This window comes from Spermophilus citellus (assembly GCF_964194105.1).
Source record: "Spermophilus citellus genome assembly, chromosome: 2".
NCBI classification, from domain to species: Eukaryota; Metazoa; Chordata; class Mammalia; order Rodentia; family Sciuridae; genus Spermophilus; species Spermophilus citellus.
Genome location: NC_138183.1, coordinates 71,446,307 through 71,467,129, shown reverse-complemented (window position 1 = coordinate 71,467,129; position 20,823 = coordinate 71,446,307). Strand labels below are relative to the sequence as shown.

The 20,823-nt window shown below is 39.3% G+C and overlaps 1 protein-coding gene across 1 annotated transcript in view; it reads right to left on the bottom strand.

The window, feature by feature from the left end:
* TJP2 (tight junction protein 2) overlaps positions 1-20,823 on the bottom strand; it is a 151,149-nt gene that overhangs the window by 109,227 nt on the left and 21,099 nt on the right. The window contains exon 2 of the mRNA XM_081278791.1: positions 2,744-2,864. The gene's annotated coding sequence lies outside the window, so the exon portion shown is untranslated. The remainder of the gene's footprint in view (positions 1-2,743; positions 2,865-20,823) is intronic.

The following is a 20,823-nucleotide window of genomic DNA, read 5'->3' as shown; positions in this document are numbered from 1 at the left end:
AAAAAAAATTTTTTTAAAGGGTGGGTGGAGGAGGAGTTGACTTCCTGTAGGGTTGTTTTCAGGAGAAAGCACCTTACACAGCACCTGGCAAACAAGAGGCTCTTAATAAATGTCTTCTGGATCTGAAACTAGGACAATGTGGGATGCCCTGAAAAAAATCCTCACCACTGATGGAGCTTGCCTAAGGCTAATTCATCCCAGATGCTCAACTTAAGTGTTTATACAGGAAAGAGCTCTGGAGTAGGCACAGACTTAGGAAACCAAACCCATGTCGGAAAGGTGTGGCAGTAGGACAGGTTCAGGGAATCACAAGGCAGGCATTTATCAGGTGGGTCTTGTTTGAGTCGGAAGAAGCCTTCCTCTGAACAAATAAATGCAGGTCCCTCTAGGATGATCTGTTTGTGTCCCTCAAAACTCATATAGTGAAACTTATCCTCCAATGTCATGGCATTAGGAGGTACAGCCTTTGGAGGTGATTAGGTTAACAGGCCTCCCCCTGGTTAGCACCTTATAAGAGAGGCTACCGAGAGCTAGCTAGCCCCTTCCACTGCATGAACACAGAAGATGGCATGTATGAAGAAGCAGGCCCTCAGCAGACACCAAGTCAGCCAATTGTTAAGAAATAAAGTTCAGGCGAGGTGTCATGGCTCATGCCTGTAATCCCAGCAGTTTGGGAGACTGCGGCAGGAGGATCACAAGTTCAAAGCCAGCTTCAATAAAAAGTGAGATGCTGAGCAACTCAGTGAGACCCTGTCTCTAAATAAAATGCAAAATAGGGCTGGGGATGTGGCTCAGTGGTTGAGTGTCCATGAGTTTAATCCCAGGTATCCCCCCCAAAATAAAAAGAAAGTTCCATGAGGGGCACACTGGGGATGTGGCTCAGTGGTAGAGTATTTATCTAGAAGGCAAGAGACCCTGGGTCAGCACTGCAAAAGAAAAAGAAAAAAGAAAGTTCTGTTGTTTTTAAGTTACCTAGTCTAAGGTATTTTGTTATAGCAGATCAAAAAGACTGAGATATATACTCTTTTACAATCCATACTCTCCTTCCAATTTATTAGATTTTATCAATAGATTCCACCTAGACATCTAGTTTCAGAAAAATCACTTCTGGGGTCTGGGTAAACAGCTGTAGTCCAACATTTGGAAACTTTAAAAGACCATAGAGAATATCTCCACATCTGAAACCACTCCCAGCCCTGTTGACTCAGTGAGAACTGAAGACTTCCCTACTCACTTGTACCCATTTAGACAAGCTGACTCTGAGAAAGAACTTGCTATTCATTCATTCAGTTAGCTTCATGTTGACATGCCCACTGCTCTGAGGCTTAGAAACACTGAGACCTGTGCCCAATATCACATGTTAGAAGGCAGAGCACTGGAATTTGAACAGCTATCTGCTGATCTGGAGCGTGCAGTTCACATACCACTGAAATCCAGTTCTCACATATGGCTAGGAGCCGCCCAGGCAGGGGCTGCCAGTTTAAACAGACAGGAATTATAAACCAAGCACAGAAAAAAATTCCAACTCCGTTCCAGGCAGCCATGGACTGACCTATAATCAGAGGTTAAAGTCTAACTAAGAACAAATACATCTGTCAAAACAAAATTTAATACCTTGTAAATCTTATGTAATTCATACTTAAAATTGAATCCATAAATAGATAATGCTCACTCTTAGCTCTTTCACTAAAAGCTTGTACATAATTAATCTTTAGAAGCCAGTGTGTTGACTGTCTTTTATATCTTCAGCAAAGTGCTTACATTGTTATAGTACTTTATTCCCTCAATGACAGTGAAAACAAGTGACTTACCATAACAACCTCCAACCGCAGACAGCATGAATATCAAATGCCAATCTCACCATCTAGGCATTCATTCTATTTTATTTTTGTTTTTGCAATACTAAAGATTGAACACAGGACCATACTGAGTTCTACCACTGAGCTACATCCCCAGCCCTCCATTTTTGTTTTGAGACAGTCTTACTATATTGCCCAGGCTGGCCTCAAACTTGGGATCCTGCTGCCTCAGCCTCCAAAGTAGGTGGGATTACAGGTGTACACCATTGCCTTGGGCTGTAGGCATTTATTACGAAACCCACGAGTTATACTTAACATGGCTTGGCCAGGAAAACACACTCACACACACATACCCCTTGGCAAAGTTAGAAACTATCAATTCAGACATAAATGCAGGTAAGATATTTCTATTTGTTGAGTGGGTGTGGTGGTACATGCCTGTAATCCCAGCAACTCAACAAGCTGAGGCAGAAGGATGGCAAATTCAAAGCCAGCCCCAGCAACTTAGCAAGGCCCTAAGCAACCTAGTGTGACCCTGTCTCAAAAGAAAAAAGAAAAGGGGTGGTGGGAGGGGCTGGCGATGTGGCTCAGTGGTTAAGTGCCCCCAGGAAAAAAAGATATTTCTGTTTATTAATAAATAGGACATTACCATTAAATTTTCTATGAGACTTTATATGTCAGCAACATAGAAAATGACAATCTGGATGACATCTAGGATATGAAGTGATTTACATCAAACTTTTTAAAAAATATTTATTTTTTAGTTGTAGTTGGATGCCATACCTTTATTTTATTTATTTTTATGTGGTGCTGAGTATCGAACCCAAGGCCTCGTACATGCCAGGCGAATGCTCTACCGCTGAGTCACAACCCCAGCCCCTACATCAAACTTTTGGTAGAGAAGACCCAGTAACTAGGTTGCTGAGAAACAAATAAGTAAATACCTGGGAAAGCAGGCTGCTGGCCAGCAGGAGTCTGTGCTTCGTAGAATACTTGCGTCTTGAGCTGGAGCCCGGGTGCCAGTCCCACTCACAGGGAGAGGATAACAACGTGGTATTCCGCACCCTGGAAAGACAGTATGGTTAAAAATCCAACCTGGTCATTCCCAGGATGGTGATTTGCTGGAATGCACCAAAGCTCACGTATACCCATCTCACCCCCTAGAGCACAGATTTTAGTGTACTCACAGACTTGAGCAACCATCCCCCTGATCCATATTAGAACACTCTCATTATCCCCAAAAGAAACCCTATACCCTTTAGCCTTCACCCTCAATCCCCTCATTCCCTCACTGTTCCCAGCCCTAGGCCACCACCAATCTCATTTTTGTTTCAGTAGATAAATCTATTTTGGATATTTCATATAAATGGCCACATACAGTATGTGACCTTTGGTGACTGCCTCTTTTTTACTTAGCATAATGTTTTACAAGTTTTATTCATGTTATAGCATGTATCAGAACTTCATTTTTTTATGGACAAATAATATTCCATTGTGAGGATCCACCACATTTTATTTATCTATTCATCAGTTGATGGACATTGGGTTGTTTCTGTCATTTGTCTATTATGAAACTCATGCACAAATGTTTATGAGAGTTTGTTTTTCATACAATGGAATTATTGCCCCTAATGTTTTCATTAAAAAAAAGGGTGTAAATGAGTGAACATGCAAAGTTTGATATTGTCAATCCACCTGAAGTTCATCCTTTTTTATTTTTTATTTTTGGCAGATAGCAGATATCAAATATCAAATCCAGGGCCTCATGCATGCCCAGCAAGCGCTCTACCATTGAGCTACATCCCCAGCCACTGAAGGTCATCCTAAAAAACATGGTTTTTCTTTTTCTTTTTCTTTCTTTCTTCCTTCCTTCCTTCCTTCCTACCTTTCTTTTTTTTTTTTTTTTTTTTGTACTGGGGATTGAACCAGTGGAGCCTTGCCACCAAGCTACATCCCAGCCCCCTTTTTATTTTTTATTTTGAGACGGGGTCTCACAATAAGTTGCTGAGAATGGTCTCAAACTTGTGATCCTTTTGCCTTAGCCTCCCTGAGTTGCTGAAATTATAGGTGTGCGACACCACGCCCTGAAAGAACAAGATCTTTTCAGAATTCACCTTTTAGGTGAAGAAAACAATCACTCAATAGGTAAGAAATAGCAGGGGAAAAAAAAACTTTTAAAAAAATCGGGGTAAAATATACATAAAACTTACTATTTTAAAGTGTACAATAGAGAAAACATTTTGAACTAAAAAGCTTCTATAATACTGGCTCATGTTTATATTTGTGGGTGTCCACCATCAGAAAAGATGGTAAATACTTTCTCTTTTCACCCCTCAGTACAAGAAAATCCAATGAATACCACTGGGAAGCCAGGTAATATGGTGCACACCTGTAATCCCAGCAACTCAGACACTGAGGAAGGAGGATTGCAAATTCAAGACCAGCCTTGGCAATTTGGTGAGACCCTGTCTGAGAATGAAATGTAAAAAAGGGCTAAGGGTTTGGCTTAGTGCTACAGGGCCTCTGTGTTTAATCATCAGCACAAAAAGAGAAAGACAAGAGAGAGAGCGAGGTTCGAGAGACAGACACATACCCCTACTGCATATTTTTATGATTCTGCATTCTGCTTGCCTCCAACGCCACCAGGAGGCAAGCTCATTTCTGGCTTGTGCCCGGTTCTGGCAGCTTCCCTTGGGCAATCACAAGAAGAACATCCAGTGGGAGAAAGAATGTAGCTTCCCACCAGCTCTGGACATGCTCTTCTGTTTGCTACACACAGTGACACTGTGGCATCTGTATAAAGCAATCTACTAGCCAGAGGTGTTGAAATATACTGTAATCCTAGCCTTGGGGCTGGGGGCAGGACAGCCAAGGCAGGAGAATCACAAGTTCAAGGACAACCTGGATAATTTAGCAAGACCCTGTCTCAAAAAAAAAAAAAAAAAAAATGTGGAGGGAAGGGGCTGTGGATGTGGTTCAGAAGTAGAGCATCCCTGAGTTCAATCCCCAGTACCCCAAAACAAAATAAAACAAAACAAAAAACACTCTACTCCCTCCATCCCTCCATGATGAAACAGAAGTAGAGGACAGCGTCTGATTTTATTTGTACAGGCGGGAGGCCCATTTCCCTTCTCAAGGATCAGCAGGAAATGTAGGCAAAGGCTAAACCGAGGCCATCTGGACATCCTACAAAGCAAGCGGTGGGATTAGAGCCCAGCCCATTCGTGGTTTCTATTATTACTCCCAAAGATAAATAAATGGCTAGCAAATCAAGATGTACTTGGTATGCTTGGAGCCTGAATATGGGATTTTTCTGTATGTAACAGTTCCAAAGAGAACTTGCTTCTTTGAGTGAAACAGATTGTTTCTTAATTCAATCAGCCTTTTGCATTTCTAAGATATCCTGGCTTCAGCTTTCTTTTTGTAATATTTTAAGGGTTTTTGACGTGTAAAAACTGCTAATAACATTGAGTCATTTAAAAAATACCCTATTATTGACTGGGGCCTCTAAACTAGGAAAAGCTTGGAGGAAGCAGGTAAAATCTATTCTTGGTTTTCAATAGTTTGGGCGTATACGTAAGCTATTGCCAGGTAATGTTAGAACTGAAAAACTATACAAATTTTAAAAGGAATGCCTCAGTATGTTTGTGTTAGGTGTTGATTCTTTTCCCCCCGCTTTCATGCATGACTATACAGAGACTGAGTAAGCACTGGCAGACATTTGCTGAGCACCTACTAGGCCCTGAGCAATGAGGGAAATGTGCACGTGTAAATCTCCTCATCTCTGCTTCAATGAACTTGCAACACTCAGGAAATTGTTGGTTGGTAACTGTTTTACAATCACGGGAATGTACCGTTTGCAGATTAGAAGCCCCAGATTAGTCCTCCCTCTAGACAACAAGAAAAAGACTAAAGGGGGAAGGAGAAGGGAAAAGAATAAATTCCTTGAAATTTTAAACATGGATTATTCCTGACTTCAATTATGTTTTAATACACAAAATCAGCTACTTCTGAAAACTATGTAGTATTACTGTATACTGAGGAATCACTATTACTACTTATTATTATTTATTTTTTACTCATAATTTTTTTTAGGGTACTGGGGATTGAACCTAGGGGTATTTAACCACTAAACTACAACTTCAGCCCTTTTTATTTTTTTATTTTGAGATAGGATCTTGCAAAATTGCTTAGAGCCTCCATAAATTGCTGAAGCTGGTCTTGAATTGGAGATACTTCTGTCTCAGTATCCTGAGTTGCTGGGATTACAGGTGTGTACCACCACTCTTGCCAGACTACTTCTTGAGAAGAATAGAAGGGACAGAATTATTTGAAGAAAAATCAACCTCACTGGTTATTCAGCCAGCCCAATAGAAATCTCTGATCACACTTATATGGGAAGATTTCCCTCCATAGAAGCACAGCCAACAATCTTACCTCCTTAACACCATGATCTTTAGCAACTGCTGGGAGGGGAAGTATTGGACCTAAAATCCACCAGGAAGATCAGAAGGTACAAGGTCAAGAATAGCAAGTAGGCTTTAAGGGAAAATGTAATGGAAAGATGCTTGTTTCTCACAGTATGGTCCATGGAATTAATCATCAGCATCACAGGGGCCAATGGCATGGCATTACGTAGGAGTTCATTAGAAATGCAAAACCTTTTTATTATTATTATTATTATTATTATTTTTTTTTTTTTTTTTTTTTGGTGATGGTGGTAGTGGTACTGGGATTGAATCCACAGGCATTCTAGCACTTAGCTACATCCCAACCCTTTTCATTTCGAGACAGATTCTTGCTAAATTGCCAGGGCTGGCCTCAAACTTGCATTCCTCCTGTCTCATTCTCCTCAATAGCTGGGATTACAGGTGTGTACCACCATGCACAGCAGAAATACAAAATCTTATGCTCCACCATAACCTACACAATCAGAATCTACATTATAGTAGATAATCCATAGGCCCATTAAAATTTAAGAAATAAGGCATCAGGGCTGGGGATGTGGCTCAAGCGGTAGCGCACTCGCCTGGCATGCGTGCGGCCCGGGTTCGATCCTCAGCACCACATACCAACAAAGATGTTGTGTCCGCGTAGAACTAAAAAATAAATATTAAAAATTCTCTCTCTCTCTCTCTCTCTCTCTCTCTCTTAAAAAAAAAAAGAAATAAGGCATCAAGATATCTCTGAAAGATGCAGAATTGATGCACGAAATCGACACATGTCAGCAGGAGATAAACCCTTCTAGGATACCCAGAAAGGGATGTTTACTCTTAGTGATGGATGTAAATATGTTCCAAGAAGGACTGAGTCAGGTAATAAGGGGGTCAGCAAGCAAAAAATGGGAATTAGTGAAACAAAATTTTGTCCATGTGTATTCAAAGAATGCAAAGAATTATAGACACAAGGAAAACCTCATTTGTCCTCTGATGCTGTGCTATGTCATCAGGCTTAAAGGAATGTTTCCTTTCTCTCTCTCTCTCTCTCTCTCTCTCTCTCTCTCTCTCTCTCTCTCTCTCATGTTATTTAAGGGTTGGAGGCGTAGGTCAGTGGTAGAGAGCTTGTCTAGCATGCATGAAGCCTTGGATTCAATCTCCAGTATCACGGAAAAGAAAAAAATAAAATAAAGCAACATTTAACTTTCCTTATTAAGGATCACTTTGTAATGAATAATTTGACTTGATTTGGAGAAAGGAGGAGAGACAGAAATAGTTTTTCTTAGGGTACTTACTCATTCCAATTACTGGGAAAAGCTTTCTCCAAACAAAATTTAATAATCTGGCTATCAGTTTATGTATCTGAATCACGTAAGCTTGTTTAGGGTGCATTCCTTCATGAATGGTCCTAAGCCACAAACAAGAAACTCCACTTTCTGGATCATGATGACTCAAAGGAGGCCAAGTTTACCACTTTTCAAATGAAAAGACTAAATTATAGTTTAGAAATGGTAATATAGGGACCATGTGTCACAGCTCCCCAGTTCCCCAACTACGAGTTCAGAACAAACATCCCTAATGAACTGCAAAACTCCTTTCCTGCTAAACCCAGACTTGGCCCCAGGGTCCTCCCATCAGCTGACACCTATATGCCATATGAAATCCATTTGCCATCCCTGACAAAAGATTCTCCTAGCTCTAAACTTCTGTTACGCCCAAACCAAAGTCCAGGCTTCAGCATGCCCAGTATCCATATGCTCCTTCCAGAATTCACAATTTGGTCATTAAGCATGATTTCCATAGCCCTCCCCAAACACCATTAATCCACATAAGCTCATAGTCACTACATGCTCCTTGGCACCTGCTCTCACACACACACTTCCTTTGACTTGCAAGAGAATAACAGTAAAATAATAATAATGTTGTCTAGGAATTCCAATGCATCTCTAAAACTTCCCAAGTATCTATTTCTTTCTTTCCTTTTTTTTTTTTTCCTAGTAAAGAGTACTTTTTACACTTGGAAAGAAAATCTAGGGCTGGGGATGTGGCTCAAGTGGTAGCGTGCTCACCTTGCATGTGTGAGGCACTGGGTTCGATTCTTAGCACCACATAAAAATAAAATAATGATATTGTGTCCACCTAAAACTAAAAAATAAATATTAAAAAATAATAATAAAAAAGAAAATCTAAACCAAATTTCTCACCAGAAATTTGCCATTTTGGACTAGATAACTGTTTTTGGGGACTGTCTGTATGTACATGGCAAGATGCTGGGCAGTCTCCCTGGCCTCCACTCACAGATGCCAGTAGCAGCCCTGCATTGTTACAACCAAATCTGTTCCCAAGACATTGATGCCAAATGTCCCCTTGGGGACAAAATTCCTCACCCCCACCTCCACTGAGAACCACTGACCTTAATGATTATAGTAATTCTATAAGGCAGATAGACGAAATTATGGGTAATTTTTTCCCCTTTTTTTTTGTATTTTCTAAATCTTCTGTAATGAATGGGTACTGTTTCTATGATAAAAATAGGCCAAAAATATTCTATTTTTTTTTTGAGAGAGAGAGAATTTTATAATATTTATTTTTTAGTTTTCAGTAGACACAACATCTTTATTTTTATGTGGTGTTGAGGATTGAACCCAGCGCCCCGCGCATGCCAGGAGAGCACACTACCGCTTGAGCCACATCCCCAGCCCCTAATTTTTAAAAATATTTTTTAGTTGTAGATGGACACAATATCTTTATTTATTTATTCTTATGTGATACCAAGGACTGAACCCAGTTCCTCATGTATGCGAGGCAAGCGCTCGAACACTGAGCCACAACCCCAACCCCAGAAATATTCTATTTTTTTAAAAGAAATTTCATTTGCTAAACAGACACCTCAGGTTGACTGTCACTGTGCATTTCATGCAATTTAAAAATTAAACTCAAACCCTAAAAATGCTGTTTATTACCAGGCACCTTAAACCCAACAACTCTTCGAAGTGTAAAAGATTCTAAAAAAGGACTGTAAAAAAAGAGTTTAAATTGAAGTCTATAGCCATGTAGAAAAGGACTTCTAAGCCCCCTGCATGCATGGTAAATTGGTGGGGCTCTACAAAGAGCTAGGACATGAAAACTACTGTTTTAAGAAAAGTTTTTCCCTCAAAGATGGTCTGCATATACATTTTATCCACTGTTTTTGCAATGATGGGAATGGAATCCAGGGTCTCACGCATGCTAGGCCAGCACACCCACTAAGCTGCGCTCCAACCTCTGCCCATCCTCTTTAACCTGAAAAACACTTGCATTGTTAAGGGGAAAAAAATAGTAAGGCACATTTTCTTCATCTGTTAGCATTGCTACATTTCTAGACCATGCAAAAAAATTTCAAAATTAGAGAATTTAAATATCTAGATTGAAAAAATGGGCTCTTGACTGTTACTTTGTCTCTGTGGGGGTTAAAAGTGTTATCCAAGAATTTCATCGTTATTTTAAAATCATTCTAGGAGCATCAAATGCACCAAGAAGCAATCTGTATTCTGCATGAGAAAGATACCTCTTTCCTCTCTGTGGGCTCCCCAAACAGCAAAGAAAATATTAATATTTATAGGGAGAAGCTTCCATGCTCCTCTGCTTACCCAGGGTGTTGCCAAAGGTTCACGTGCCTTCTGCTTTCAGGGAGAAGTTCTCTCTTGTTAAGTGGGGTGATCCCAACTGCTGCTTCCAGAATACCTATGTACTTCTTGTACCTCATCTTGTCTCCCCCAATGCAAGGTCCTGCAAATATCAGTCACTGTACAGACGAAGCAACAGTACTAATCTTTGCTGTACTGGAATCTACTGTTCCTTTCTGATGCACTGTGTATCCCTGGCTAAACCTGTCAAATATAGCAGTGGGGTAAGAAGGGAGAAGGAGGCCAAACCACGAAGGATGAGAAGGTCTCTCAGATCTCCCTGCAAAGACGGTGTTATTGAAGGCTGAAAAATGCTCAATGAAGCACTAAAGAAAATGATTTGCAGGAATGACAGTAGTTTTAAATACAGCACTCTAACATACACTCCCCAATTAATCCGCACATAAATCTTTGAGGCCACTAATCCTTCACGTACTAATGGCACACGAGGTGATTTATCTCAAGGTCTTGTAATAATTGATCCAAAAAGCCTGCTTGCCTCTGGATGTGCTGAAATCAGAAACAGATTTGCTGTTTCTACAAACATGTATGTGCTTTGACAAATGTGGAGGGAATTCCAGTTGTCATTTTATAGCAATATATTTCTAACTGCTGTAAGCTCTTTGCTTAGTTCAATAGCAAAGCAAAGATTGATTAATTCATTAAGAAACAATTTTAGGCTGGAAGTGGTGGTGCAGGGCTGTAATTCCAGCAATTCAGAGGCTGAGGCAGGAGGATGGCAAGTTCAAGGCCAGCCTGAGCAACTTAGTGAGACCCTGTCTCAAAATTAAAAAATTTAAAAAGGGGGCTGGGGATGTGGCTCCGTGGTTAAGCGCCTCGGGGTTAAATCCCCGATATTAAAACAAAACAAAAACAAAAACGAAGTCATCTTAGTTTTTTAAAAAATATATATTTTTCAGTACTTCTAAAACCCAACATGGATGAACCCGGTTGTCATGAAAATACATTGGAGATATTCAGAATCTATCATCCCTCTTTTTTTGTAAGACTCTTCGTTTGGCTTCAAGGAGCTTTCCTACTCTGTCCATGGGGAATAATGGCCAATCCATCATAATGGTCCATCTCAGGGCTATGGTACACATGACCTAGACCAGATCAACATCTTCCCTGGGATGAAATATGACATTAGGGGAGAAGTTTTCTCTGTCCATTGGTGTTAGTAACAGGGTTAGGACTGTTGGCAGACATGTGCCCCACCACCCAGAGAGGGATCTTCACTAGTAGTTGACAGATAGCACCAGAAGAAATTCATGACATCCTTTGAGTTTCTAGATCCAGCTATGCCTAGCCACTATTGACCCAGGAGATTCCAGTGATACCTCTCTGCCCACTACCACCAGGACTGGGCATTGAACCCAGGGCCTCCCACATGACAGCCAAGTGCTCTACCACTGAGCTACATCCCTAGTCCTTTTTATGTTTTATTTTCAAACAACAACTGGCTCAAATGCAGAGGCTGGCCTCCAATATGCCATCCTCCTGCCTCAGTCTTCCAAGTAGCTGTGATTACAGGGGTGTGTTTCCACATCCAGCTCAGCTCTACTTTTTTTTCTTTTTTAATATATTTTTTAGTAGGTGAACACAATACTTTTATTTTATCTATTTTTTAATGTGGTGCTGAGGCTTGAATTCAGTGCCTCACACGTGCTAGGCAAGCTCTACCACTGAGCCACAACAGTAGCCCCTCAGCTATACTTTTATTAAAGCTTATTATGTAAAAACGTTGGTGAATTTTAATATTAGTTATGTTTCTGTCAGTCTGAAAGAGGTCTAAGAGGTCTAACTGATATACCTCCTCTCTCACTAACCTCTTTGGGCTGTTTTTTTTTTTTTGTTGTTGTTGTTGTTCCTTTTTCTTTTTGATATGTTATAACAACACAGAGGAATTATGATCGTCCTTGTCCAAACTCATGTATAAATGGGAAGTAAAATAGAAAAGGTGATTGGAATGGTGGGGGCACCTGTAATCCAGGCTACTCAGAGGCTAAGGCAAGGAGGACTGTTGGTTCCAGGCCAGCCTCCGTAATGTGGCAAGACCCTGTCTCAAAATTTTTTTAAAAGGTGAGAGCACAGCGGGCTGGGATTTGTCTCAGTGACTGACCATCCATGGGCTCAATCCTTTGTATTAAATAAATTTTAGCAAGGGCTGGAGACACAGTTCATAGTTAGAGCACCCCTGGGTTGAATCCCCAGTACCAAAAAGAAGAAAAAAATGGAGGAGGAGGAGGAACTGGGCACAATGGCACATGCCTATAATCCTATCGACTAGGGAGATTAAGGCAGGAGGACTGCAAATTTGAGGCTAATCTCAGCAAATCAGTGAGACCCTGCCTCAAGATACAAAATAAATAGGGCTGGGGATGTGGCTCAGTGGTAAACTGACCCTGGGTTCAATCCCTAGTAACCAAAAAAAAAAAAAAAAAAGAAAAGAAAAAACTGATTGGTAATCAAAATAAATTACACATTCTTCCTAATAAGAATTTATTCTGCTCTTCTTAGTCTTTATATTTAAGTTTCTAATTTAGAAATGATGGGGAATAGAGTACATTTTAATTAACTTTGTATATCAGTATCTACCAGAACATTTTATTATTAATTATAATTTAAACCTCTAATTGTTGAAGGATTGAATGGGACCAAGTGAGAATTAAAGAGACTTTGGGTTGCCTTCCTATTATATAATGAAGAATTATTACATTTGCCTGATACATTAGAACACATGAGTAAATCAGTGAGAAGACAAGTGAACTGCAGAAACTTATGAAGTATATATCACAGATAATATTGTGGATAATGGCTCAGCTAAAATTGTTTTTATTTGTTCTTTTTAGCTATATATGACAATAGAATCTATTTTGATATATTTATACAGCATGAACTATATCTCATTCTAATTAGGATCCCAGTCTTGTGGATGTACACGATGATGAGTTCCTTTGGTATATTCATATATGTCAGATGGGCAATTTAGTGAGGCCCTAAGCAACTTAATGAGACCCTGTCTCAAAATAAAAAATAAAAAAGACTGAGGATGTGGCTCAGTGGTTAAGCACCACTGGGTTCAACCTCCTGCACCCCCAAAAAAATAGTTTATTCTTTTAAGCATTCATAATATTTACCTCAAGAACTAATATATTTTAGGGCTGGGGATGTGGCTCAAGCGGTAGTGCGCTCGCCTGGCATGCGTGCGACCCGGGTTCGATCCTCAGCACCACATACAAACAAAGATGTTGTGTCCGCCGAGAACTAAAAAATAAATATTAAAAAAATTCTCTCTCTCTCCCCTCTCTCACTCTCTCTTAAAAAAAAAAGAACTAATATATTTTAAGTTTTATTAAATATATTACTTTCAAATTAATATATTCATATAAAAATATATATATTCATATATATGAGAAGAAATGCTTACAAATCTGATAGGGGTACATGAGCAAAAAGTCTGAAGTTGGGTGATTTAAATATCCCCTCATCTACACTCTTAGCCTCAATTTCCCCATTTATAAAATAAGAGAATTCAACAGATGACAGATATGTTTTTTACCATCACTGACAACAAATACCAAAAGGCTAAGACCTCCCACTTCACTTTACCTAATTAGACAATTAATCTGACCACAATAAAGTGGTGAGAAACAAGGGATAACCATTTGGTCTGAGCATAGTTCATTTCCATAGTATTCATGAATTTCACTCCCACTGGTGTTCTGCAAACAATCAGTACCAGTTAGTCACAAGAATTCTTTTATCGGCTGAACTTGAACTTGGCTGGCTACAGCTGCCACCACTGAAAAAAGCTCCAATACAGCCTTCATTTCATCATAGATGTAATTGCACTCACACAACAGCCTTTGTTCTCACAAACTGTGTTTCTAATGATGCGTGATAAAATTATTATATGACCCTCTCAAATGAAGAAATGAAGCTTGAGCCAACCACAATAAAAAATCAAGTTAAACTTGTTACCCAAAGGAAGCTGTTTCACTGCACTGAAAGTGACAATGTTTTATGAGTGGCATGCTTAAAGTTTCATTTTCTATTGGAATTGCTTATTGTAACATTTAACATACGGCTATTACAAGTGATTTTTATCTATGATGATCTCATTCAAAATTTAAATTGGGTCTTTCATTAGGAAAATAATTGTGCTTTAGCAAATATTACAAAGAATTTGCTTTTCTGGCATTTGACAAAATACAGCATCCATTCATGTTCAAAACACTAGAAAAACTTGGGATGGTAGGAAAATACCTCAAAACTGTAAAAGCTATATATGTTAGACCCAAGGCCAGCATCATTCTAAATGAAAGAAAACTCTAAGCATTTCCTCTAAAAACTGAAACAAGACAGTTCTATTTCACCACTTCTATTCAACATAGGCCTTGAAACTCTAGCCAGAGCAAATTGGCAAAAGGAAGAAATTAAAGGGATACAAATAAGAAAAGAACTATTTCTATTTGCAACAACATGATCCTATATTTAGAAAACCCCAAAAACTCCACCAGAAACCTTCTAGAGTTCATAAATGAATTCAGGAAAGTAGCAGGATATAAAATTAACATCCATAAATAAATTGTGTTCCTATACACCAATGATGAATCTGCTGAAAGAGAAATCAGAAAAACTATCTTATTTACAATAGCCTTAAAACAAAAACAAAAACAAAACAACAACATCAAAATCTAACAAAAGAGGTGAAAGACCCCTTTATAATGAAAACTACAGAACACTAAAGAAAGAAATTGAAGAAGACATTAGAAGATGGAAAAATCTCCCATGTTCTTGGATAGGCAGAATTAATATTATTGAAATGGCCATACTACCAAAAGCACTATACAGATGCAATTCCTATTAAAATTCCAATGACATTCATCATAGAAATAGAAATTTCAATAATGAAATTCTTTTTGGAAAAACAAAAGCCCAGAATAGACAAAGAAATCATTAGTGAAAAAAAGTGATGTAGGAGGCATCACAATGTGAGACCTTAAATTGTACTACAGAGCTATAGTAACAAAAATTGCATGGTATTGGCACCAAAATAGACAGGAAGACCAATTGAACAGACAAGAAGACACAGAGACAAACCCACATAAATAAAGTTATGTCATGCTATGCCAAAAACATACATTGGAGAAGACATAGTCTCTTCAAAAATTGTGCTGGGAAAACTGGAAATTTATTTGTAGCAGAATGAAATTTAACCCCTATCTCTCACCCTGCACAAAACTCAACTCAGTAGATCAAAGACCTAGGCATTAGACTAGAAACCCTACACCTACTAGAAGTAAACAAAGGCCCAACTCTCCATCATCTCAGCTTAGGAAATGAATTGCTTAACAAGACTCCTAAAGTGCAAGAAGTAAAATCAAGAATCAATAAATAGGATGGCATCAAATCCAAAAAGCTTCTTCACAGTAAAGGAAACAATCAAGAATGTGAACAGAGAGCCTAAAAAATGGGAGAAAATCTTTGCCATCTGCACCTCAGAAAGCATTAATCTCCAAGATATAGAAAGAACTCAAAAACTTAACACCAAAAAAATAATAAAAGGGTAAAGGAACTGAACAGACACTTCACAGAATAAGAAATAAGAATGGTCAACAAATACATGAAAAAATGTTCAATATCTCTAGCAATTAGAGAAATGTAAACTAAAACTACACTGAGATTTCATCTCACTCCAGTCAGAATATCAACAATCTAGAATGCCAAGCACAGTGGAGTACACCTGTAATCCTAGCGCTCAGGAGGCTGAAGCAGGAACATCGCAAGTTCAAAGCCAGCCTCTGCAAAAGTGAGGCCTAAGCAACTCAAGGAAACCCTGTCTCTAAATTAAATACAAAATAGGGCTGGGGATGTGGCTCAGTGCTTGAGTGTACCTGAGTTCAATCCCTAGGACCCTCCAAAAATAAAAAATAAAAAGGCTGGGAATGTGGCTCAGTGGTTAAGTAGCTCTAGGTTCAATCCCCGCTACCAACAACAACAACAACAACAACAAAACAATCAGTAATGTTATAAAATACCATAAATTAAAAACAAAACAAAACAAACAAGTAACAATAAATGTCGCCAAGGATGTGGGGAAAATGATACACTCATACATCGTTTATGGGACTGCAAATTGGTGCAACCATTCTGGAAAGCAGTATGGAGATTCCTCAGAAAACCTGGAATGTAACCACCATTTGACCCAGTTATCCCACTCCTTGATATATACCCAAAGGACTTAAAATCAGCATTCTACAATTTTGTGTCATGGATATGACACAGCCGTATCAATGTTTATAGCTGCTCAATTCATAGTAGCTAAGCTATGGAACCAAACTACATGCCCTTCAAGAGATAAATGGATAAAGAAACTGTGGTACATAAACAATGGAATATTACTCAGCATTAAAAGAGAATAAAATTATGGCATTTGTAGGTAGATGAATGGAGTTGGAGAATATCATGCTAAACAAAATAAGCCAATCTCAAAAACCAGGGGCCAAATGTTTTCTCTGATAAATGGATGCTAATCCATATTGGTTGGAGGGGGGCATGGGATAAGTGGAAAAACTCTGGATGGGGCAAAGTGGAGAGGCGGTAGGCAAAGGGGTAGGAAAGATGGTGGAATGAGATGGACATCCTTACCCTAGGTACAAGGATGATTGCACAAATGGTATGACTCTACTTCATGCACAATCAGAAGTGAAAATTTCTGCTCCATTTGTGTATAGTGAATGGAAGAGTTTTCTACTGTCATGTATAACTGATTAGAACTAATAAATAAATTTTAAAAACAAAATGTGGTATATATGCACAATGGAATATTACTCAGTCATAAGAAAGAATGATTTTATGGCATTTGCCAGAAAATGGATAGATCTGAAAAACTATTGTATTAAGTAAAATAAGCCAATTCCAAAAAACTGAAAGTTGAATGTTCTCTCTGATATGTGGATGCTAATATACAACAAGGCAGGGAGAGGAAGAATATAAGTTTGGTAGATTAGACAAAGAAGAATGAAGGGAAGGGATAGGGAGCAGGAATAGGAAAGACAGTGGAATGAATCTGACTTAACTTTCCTGTGTACGTATATAAATACATCACAGTGAATCTCCACATCACGTACAACCACAAGACTGAGATCCTACTTATAATAAAATGTATTCCATGTTTATATAGATATGTAAAAATATACTGTACTGTCATGTATAATTACAAAGAACAAATTTTTAAAAGTATAAGATTAGTGAATTTGCTTTTCTGCCATAAATTAGATTGTCATTTCTAATTTCTTTCTCAATTATTATTAATTTTTTGAATTGTCATCTTTTGTGAATTTCTTTATAATAACACATAAGCACAGTAACAGAAAAGTTTTTTATGGACAAAATACTCCTTTTAGATAAGAATTTCTGACATTTTCTTTATAATTCTAGAAGTTATTTAGAAATATGCATTTACCTAGCTAATTCCCTTAGAGTTCTTAAAAGAAAGAAAGAAAGAAAGAAAGAAAGGAAGAAAGAGAAAGAAAGAAAAGGTTCTGAGTCCAGATACTCAAGTTATCTTTCCAGAAGATTAAAATTAAACATAAAAAATTCACAGTTCACAGATTAGACTGAAGTTCCTTACTGCCTGCTCCTCCTCCCCCATACTGGGGATTGAATCCAGAGGTGCCCTACCACTCATCTACATTCCCAGTCCTTTTTTATTATTTTGAGACAGGGACTCACTAAGTTGCCTAGTCTCGAGCTTGAGATCCTCCTGCCTCAGCCTCCCCAGTTGCTGGGATTATAGGTGCATGCCAACATACCCAGCCTGATCTTCCCTTTGAACTAATTGTTTCTATTTTATTTCTTCTGGAAGAAAGGAGTAGATATCCTTCTTCCCAGGGTATTTTAACCGTTACTGTACTTTAGAAGCATAAAAATGGAAATGACCTAATACCCCAAATAGGTCATTCCACAGGGTGTGGTCTGCTTCAGGGAGCTGAGGGGTAAAATTAAAAAAAGCTAAAGTAGAATAGTTTCTGATCCCTAGCATGACAAAAGAAAGAAAGAAAGAAAGAAAGAAAGAAAGAAAGAAAGAAAGAAAGAAAGAAAGAAAGAAGGCAACAAGAGTCAGGGAAACAGCTATTTTTCATTTTTCAGCTCTACTGTAAATAACCATTTTTCCCTTCTTAACATATCCATGTATAATATCTACTTACATATTTGCTACCCACATGCCACACCATTAAAAAAAATACTATACAATGGAAAAGAATCATCAAAGTGTTTAGAAAAAAATCAGAGCCAGGGTGTGGGAACACAGGCCTGTAATCCCAGCAACTCAGGAGGTTGAAGGAGGAGGATCCCAAATTCCAAGCCAGCCTGGGCAATTTAGAAGACCATCTCAAAATAAAAGGGCTGGGGATGTAGCTCAGTGGTGGAGCACCCCGAGTTCTGCCCCTGGGTTCAATCCCTGGCACTGCAAAAAGAAAGGGAGGGAGCAAGAAAGAGAGAGAGAAAAATCTTAAAACACCTAAAGACCTTTAAATAAGTTTGTTTTGTTTTGGTTTTTTCCTATAAAACATTTCCAAATTATCTACGCTAATGTTTAGTTTAAGAGACTCTTGGGGTGGGGGGAGGTTTGGGGGTTTAGTTTAGTGGTAGAGTGTTTGCCTAGCATGTGTGAGGCTCTGGGTATAACTTCCAGCACCACAAAAAAATTTAAATTAAAATAAAAAAGAGGAAGAGGGAGGAGGAGGAGGAAGGAAGAAGGAGAAGGAAAAGGAAGAACTCTTTTTTTTATCTAAGTGGTTCTATATTTCCTTAAATTAAAATGGTATTATAGGGGGGCTGGGAATATGGCTTAGTGGTAGGGCACTTGCCTAACATGCTCAAAGTCCTGGGTTCAATCTCCAGCAGCACATAATAACAACTGCTAGGAGCCACAAGCATATATACGATGTATGGCACCTTTGGTTGTAAAGTGACGCCAGCTAGCCACTGAGATGATTATGTTAAAATTTACATTCATATGCAAACTGGACTCCCGCTGTTCACCTTGGCCTGCTACCGGACTCAAGTTACGGGACTTTACGGGACTGCTGGAGAGTTCCCATTGGTTGGGGAAGGATAGTAGGAGGGAATTCCGGAGGAGGTGGGAGGAGACGGGGGGGGTTCCGGTCGGCGCGCGGTTCCGGTCGGACACCCTCGTGGGAGGACCGGTTTTTGACTTGCTGGCGCTGAGAGTGTTAGCGGCTTTTTCAAAATAAAGTTTTGTTCCTGCTTGATTGGCTCGTGATTCTGTGCCCAGCCAAGACTGCGGCATTTGGCGGCCCGTGCGGGGAACGCCTGAAGCTTAGAGGTGAGTAAATTGCTCGCCCCTGAGGGAAGGCGACAGGATGGATGACCTTCTCAGAAAACAATGTGTTCTTGTTTTGATTTATTTTGTTTTCATTTCGAGCTCCCTAGCCCTAGAATTTTCTCAGGCGAACTGGAAAAAATGGTTGGCTCAAGGTTTGAAGTTATTCAGCCCTGAGAAAGAGAAAATTGATACAACCATTGTCTGCTCCGTCTTTGTTTCATTCTGCTTCGGCTTTGTTTTATCCTACCTTATTGGGTTAGGTTATAGTAGATTAGAATCCAATAAAAAACAAACCGAAAAACTGTTAAGTAAATTGTTAGAGGTCCAGACTATGGTAGAAAAAACGCTAGGTCAAGCAAAAGAGAAGGTCTCTCAAGCTAGTCAGACAGAGGAGAATTTAAAGAAAGCAAGCTTAGAGGACAAGCAGCCATCAGGTGGAGAATTACAACAGGAGGTTGCTACCAACTCCGTTCTATCACCAGAGGGCGTAACTCAGCCAACAGCTCCATCTACCGCTGAGCGGCCCTCAACTACCGTAGTTGATGGACGGAATTCTGAGGCAGGACCCCAAAGATTAGCATGCCCTGTACTTGAGCAGGCAGGAGGGCAACGAATTCACCGTGCTTTAGATTTCAAAACAATAAAGCAATTAAAGGAGGCTGTAACGACCTATGGGCCGCAAGCTCCCTTCACAATAAGCATGGTTGAATCTGTTACCAACTTGGACATGACACCAGCAGATTGGGCTAACATGTGTCGATCTGTGCTAAACGGAGGACAATATTTGTTATGGAAGGTTGCCAATGAGGAATTTTGCATGGAGACAGCTAGGCGAAATGCAGAAGCTGGGTACCCTCAAAGAAATATGGACATGCTTTTGGGGAAGGGACCTTATGAGGGTCAAAGACAACAAATTGAATATGACCCTGGTGTGTACGCACAAATTGCTGTAGATGCAGTTAGGGCATGGAAAACTTTACAGGGGCATGGAGACTTACAAGGTCAATTATCTAAGGTAATACAAGGAACTAATGAACCTTATGCTGAATTTGTAGATAGACTTATTCAGTCAGCCTCTAGGATATTTGGAAATACAGAACAGGTAATGCCATTTATAAAACAACTGGCTTATGACCAAGCAAATCGTTGCTGCAGAGAGGTCATTAGACCATGGAGACATGAGGATTTAAACACATATATTAAATTATGTAGAGACATTAATGAACAGGGGCAAGTCTTAGCAGCAGTACAACAGGCTTTAGATGCCAGGCCAAGAACATGCTATAATTGTAATCAAACAGGACATTTTAAAAGGAGTTGCCCCATAAGAGGAGGGTTTAACAAAGCTGGATATCAAAGGAATAGAATACCAGGTATTTGCCCACGATGCCGTAGAGGGAGACATTGGGCTAATGAATGCCGTTCTCAAACCACCATAGAGGGTATTCCGTTATCAAAAAACGGACAAGGACCAAGTGTTTACCCACGATATCGTGGAGAAAGGTATCAAGCTCCATTGCCAAAAAACGGACTAGAGGGCCCAATGCCCCGGGGCCCCAAACCAC